Source organism: Ipomoea nil, unplaced genomic scaffold (genome assembly GCF_001879475.1).
Source record: "Ipomoea nil cultivar Tokyo-kokei standard unplaced genomic scaffold, Asagao_1.1 scaffold3100, whole genome shotgun sequence".
Classification (NCBI taxonomy): Eukaryota; Viridiplantae; Streptophyta; class Magnoliopsida; order Solanales; family Convolvulaceae; genus Ipomoea; species Ipomoea nil.
The window spans coordinates 2,410,759-2,416,958 of record NW_017619528.1 but is presented as its reverse complement, the minus strand read 5'-3'; the positions used below and the strand labels follow the sequence as shown (position 1 = coordinate 2,416,958).

The 6,200-nt window shown below is 35.8% G+C and overlaps 1 pseudogene; it reads right to left on the bottom strand.

Annotated features, from left to right (window-relative positions):
* Window positions 1-4,682: 4,682 nt before the first annotated feature.
* Window positions 4,683-6,200, bottom strand: part of LOC109166442 — a 37,824-nt pseudogene continuing 36,306 nt past the window's right edge.

The following is a 6,200-nucleotide window of genomic DNA, read 5'->3' as shown; positions in this document are numbered from 1 at the left end:
TCACCAACTGTTGAGTCGAAGTGGAAGTGATATAGGGGTTGTCTACGTTGAGAAGCCAAGGAGAATGCTAAATGCGTTCAAAAGTCTCAAATTTCGGGGCTTGCTTAACAAATGACAAGTAATGGAGTTTAATGAAATCCTGTGGTTTTTTATGCAATGACTCACGGGAGGAATTATTCTATTACGTACTAAATTCCTTATAATCCTATATCGAGGGAAGGACTTTCTTCTTTCTCAAGTGGCAACACTACTGCCAGAGCGAAAAACATTACTTATGAGCCATCAATTTCACGAAGAATCTGCTCCGTTCATTAAAATTTAACGCGGACTGCCTTCTTCCGCTTCCGGAGCCTATACGGAGGATTAGCTAATCTTCCGAAGTCGGAAGACATCTTCTGAAGTCTTCCTGAGTTTATCAAAATATTTATGACAATGAAAATTTGCAACTATTATGCATCTGGTAAATTATATATGTTCCTATCCATTAATCTACAAACTACAAAAAAAATAAATTGCAGCAAAAATACCAAAAATAAATTACAGCAAAAATGATCTGTTATAAACTACTAGATAAAATCTTTATCTCATGAACATCACAATTATTAATTGCAAGAGGATATGGATCGTAAAACATATATGGCACTCCTAATGCACTCCTGTATCGATCATATCCACAATAAAGCGGCAAGTCTTCACGTGACAAGTCTCCCCTTTGAGTGTAGAAGAAGCCAGTATTAAGGATACTTGTGGCTGATATATTTTGTCTCTATTTAGTTTTAATTATTCTCCTTTAATTTAGCAGTATTAAACTGGTGGTTACAACTAGGGATGTCAATTTAGCCCTGAACCAATGGGCTGGCCCATTAAGCCCTAAAAATTGCAGGGCTAAAATCCAAAAAGATCAATCCAATAAGAAAGTAAACTCATTGGGTTGGCCCTATTGGGTTATTGGATTGAGTTAGGCCAACTCATGGATTGTTGAGCTGGCCCATGTAATATTCAATGATTGTTGGATGGACCATAGTCTATACAACTTGTGTGGACCATGAATATAAGGTACATTTTTAATATATTAATTGTACATTATTTGTATATTGAAGGTACATTATTTGATAGTATATATGAAATAATGTACTTTTATACACTACACATATTATATGTACACTACACACAGACTGTACACACACACACACACTATATATATATATATACACACACTGTACACTGTACACACAATATATATACTACACACTGTACACACACACTGTACACACAATATATATACCACACACACACTATATATATATATACACACACACACTGTACACACAATATATATACTACACACACACTATATATATATACACACTGTACACACACACACACTGCACACGCACTATATATATATACACACACACTACACACACACACTCTCTCTCTCTCTCTCTCTATATATATATATATATATATATATATACTACACACACAGTACACACACACTGCGTGTGCAGTATATATAATTAAACACACTATATATATATATAAACACACACTGTACACACACACTGTGTGTAGTATATATATATAGTGTGTGTGTATACAGTACAGTGTGTGTTTATATATATATATATATATATATATATATATATATATATATATAGTGTGTGTGTGTGTAGTGTGTGTGTATATATATATATATAGTGCGTGTAGTGTATATATATATATATATATATATAGTTATGAACCTACTTTATTTGTAATAAAAAATTTGTTTAGTGATTTAGCCCGTTGGATTAACCAACAATCCGTTGTTTAGGATTAGGTCTAACCCAACTCAAAAAGAAAAAATAAAAAACCATTTTAGTCCAAGCCAACAAGTCCACCAACCCTGTAGGGCTAGTCCAAAACCCAACGGGTTGGCCCATTTGACATCCCTTGTTACAACTTTCTACTAACCACCTACTAACTTCTCTCCCTTTATGCAATAACTTGTTTGTGTTAATTAAATTAATACAGTTCATAATCTTATAGCCAGCGCATTTAATGTTATGACTATCACTGAAGAGACAAGCCTGCACAAAAAGACAAAAAAAGTTTATGCAAGAACAATTTTTGAACCACATGCAAATCTGACTTTGATCGTGACCATTGCACCTTACGTGTTCCTCCATTTTTCCGGACAGCTTCTCATCTGCATTTTTTTCGGCCAGCTTCTCATCCACCGCAATTCATGAAAAGCGAAGCATTAACGATGTTCACCGAGAAGACAACGAGATCTACCAGAGAACAAAATAAGAGTCTCAGTTATTTAGCAGCATGTCCCTCCGAACCCACCGTTGATTGAATATGGTGGAAGTTCACCCAAGGTACAAAAAATCTCACCTGAAAATATCATGGGCAGATATAAACCAAAAACAGTAAAATATGTGAACAATTATGCTTACCAAATAGATATAGACGAGAGAGGCAAAGTAAGCAAAAGGATGGCAGTAATCGAAGAAATTGAGCAACCAAAGAAGCTAAGTAGCAACACTACGACCACATGGTGTATCATTGTACCTTCTGTTATACTACTAACCATTCTCGAAATTTATTTTCTATACATGCAACTTCTGACCTGAACCAAATACCCGCTACAGATTCCTGACCCGCCCGGCACTGAGCAATCGCAATTCACAAGATCTGGAGGATGCTTAACAAAATAAAATGTTTAGCCCTTCCATACTACTCCGTGTAAAACACTCATTGTTACGCATATCGCCTTTGATGAATTGGAGAAAAGCGGAGCGGATAGAAAGTGAGATTTGATTTGTTTTGTTCTTAGCTACCGTGGACCAGAAGCATGTGGAGCAGTGGCAGAGAGACGAAGAAACATTTTCAGTAGATCAGATAAAGCTGTGAGGTAGACCGGAAGAAGGCAGCGGTATAACTTCTTTGCGGACAAATATTTTTTTTCTTAATAACAATAAGGGGGGCGGAAGAAGGCAGCGGTATACCTTCTTCCGGAACGGCGCCAAAGAAGCAGAGAAATATTCTTTTTTTTCTTTTGTTAATAACAATAGGGTGGCCGAAAGAAGGCAGCTGTATACTTTTTTTTAGGGACATTTTTTTTTTTTGAGTTAATCAACGATTTGGTCCCTTAATTATTATCGAACTGTCAATGTAGTCCCTCAATTGCTTATACATCGATTTGGTCTTCGAAAAAAAATATTTTTAATCGATTTAGTCCCTCCAGACGTCGATTTGGTCGCCGAAAACAATTATTTTTAGTTGATTTAGTCCCTTCGGCCGTTGACGAAAGACGGCCTCAGAGACTAAATCGACTAAAAATAATTGTTTTCGGGGACCAAATCAATGATTAAGCGATTGAGGGACTACATTGACAGTTCGCTAATAATTGAGGGACCAAATCGTTCATTATTTTAAATAATAATATGGTGGCCAGAAGAAGGCAGCGGTATAACTTCAAAAGTGCTTAGGCAAAGCTATATCAACTATAAGGAGCTGGTCTAGCTGGATGGCTAATCGCCTTAGAGTAAACTACAAATTGAAAACCAACAGCAGGCAAAACATTTGTTTCAGCATATTGACAGTTAACTACTTGACTTAACAGAAAACGGTTCAAATTTCATTCTAAAAATCTAACCCAGCACTTATGCATTCACGGTCACAAGTACATTCCTGCAAGCAGATGCCTCCTTCAAAACAGTGATTGTCTTCAAATGTTTCCAAGTGCACACCGCCACCAAGCAAAGCAGAAGCGTCCTTCCGATTTGGAGTCACTAAATCAGCCAGTGAAAGAAGTTCCTTCCTATTATGAGCAAACTAAAAGTTATGGTTACATAAGTTATTAGCGGAGTAATGAAGAGATGCATAAACGCAGGCGAAGGAAATAAATAAACGAGAGGGAGAAGAAACAGAAAAAAATGCCAGTGAGAGAGAAACGAGTGACGGGGGAAGAGATGAAGAAGAAAGATAAAAATAATAATATTACATGTCAGACTTGATGGAGTAAAATAGGGAGTACCGGTTGAAGGCATGGACAATCTTGTAGGCTCTACACAAAGAATAGACATAAAATAATAAAAAATAGAAAAAAGTACAAATGAAAGTATTGATGTCTCTGGATTACAGTATGGCAGCCTGTGGAGAAACAGTGCACCACAGTAAGAAAGTCATTCCAAGCCAGCTAAAGTAAATACTTTTTTACTTTTAGTCTTGCCTGGGTGTACTTTATACGGCCTGAATTTGAACGGCTGGAAGCAAAGAAGGGAAAAATAGACAAACAAAATTCAAGGAACAACCATCAATGCACAAAGTACAAAAAATCTCGCCTAAAAATGTCAAGCAAAAATCACCTCGATTTTACTCTCAAAAAAATACTGAGAATAAACTTCACAAATCAGAGAAACCAGAAGACATCATACAAAATGTTATGGAAGGAAGATTTTTGTTTTCAACCTGTTTTTTTTTTTTTTAATCAATCAAGCAGACAAAGTAAAATCAAATCAATAAAACAATTAAATACAAAAGTAAAAAAAAAAAAAAAAAAGAGAATAAGAACTCTGAGAAAACATAGTCTGGTTTGAGCCTGTGCAGAAAAGCTTACACATATGACAAAATCATAATATTATTTACTATTAATATCAAAATACGGAGAATAAACTTTACAAATCAAAAAGCACACACATGTTTCTTAAATGCATCAAATAAGCTCAGTTTTGAATACTGAAAGTGATGATGTTACTGAAAGGTTGGTCTAGTAATAGCAGTTGTCTACACAAATTAACATATGGTGAACTAAAGAAGGTTTAAGGCAATTTCATTATATCCAAGTTCTATTATTGTCACCTGAAGCAGCCATAACTTGTGACTTAACACGGTGTCCTATATCTCGAACCCACTCCGCAAAAAATGGCACCTTCATGTAGCGCTTAATTATCCTTCCCAAGTTCTCTGGCAACTTGCTTAGTGTAAATGTAACCAATGGTATGCAGCATAGCCTCACCAAAAGCTGAAAACAGAAAAATGCAAATTGTCTATAATTTCTTCTTATCTTCAGGGAAAGTGGAAGGGAAATGACAAGTGAATGTTACACAGAACTCTTTTCCACAAAAGAAGAAGAAGAAGAAGCCTTATCTTACTGGTTATTGTCGTTGTTTAGCTTTTAGCATGCAAAAATCAATACTGGTTAAAAGCATAGAAGCCTTATCTTACCAGCTAGAGATAGACGACTTGCTTCTGATGTCGCCCAATCCACAAACTCTTGTATATGGGCTTCAACAAATCGGTGAAGACGATCTATTAGAATCTTCACAAGTTTGTCTTCCCTTTCCTTCTACAATGCCTGTATACAGGAGTCAAAATGTTCTAAATAAATTGTTCAGAGTGAGATTGACTGGCCTTTCATGAATTAAAGTCTTAACAAGCATATCTTCATCTTTTCTGCGACTTTCACATTCCGGGTTTCAGGATCAGTAGAGGCCTGTTCAGCTTCAACAACTGACAAAGAAGCCTATAAAAGTTGCCCCACAGTCTTCGAAGAAATCACTTCTAAATAGCACTCCAGAAACTGCTGCAGGGTCTAGCATAGCTTTCCTAAGAATAATGAAATGAAATAAGTGAAAACCAATTCTTTCCTGCTTGAAAAGTTGAAATACAAGATATTAGTGACGATAGCACTTAAAATGGGTTCAGTGAACAAGAATGTAAATATGTTCTATTGTGGTACAAGTAAATTTTGTTTAATTCAATTCCTTTATCACCCATAATCCATGCATGCAAGTGATGCAAGGTCTTAATTTACTCCATTCAAGATCCACCCCATCTATGGGATACTGGATCTTCTTATTGCAACCACTGATTTGCCTCTCAATTTGTATTGCGTGCCAATAGATGAAAGGTGTTATAAGCCATAAAAAAAAAACTCTGGATTTTTAGAAAATGTTCAAAAGCAGGTAATGAAACTGTTTGCAATTTAATATTTGCACTTACTCCTGCACTCCATATTTCCCATTTCTGTCATATGCTTCACGCTTCTCAGGATCACTCAGGACCTGATAAGCCTCTCTAAGCACCTTAAATCTCAAAAAAGAATTGAGAAAAAAGCAGCAAAGAAAATTATATTCTAAAGGAGTTATCTTGTAACAAATAAATACTCTAGTATTTGTCAAGTACTTGCTCGCTCCATCGCTAGCTCA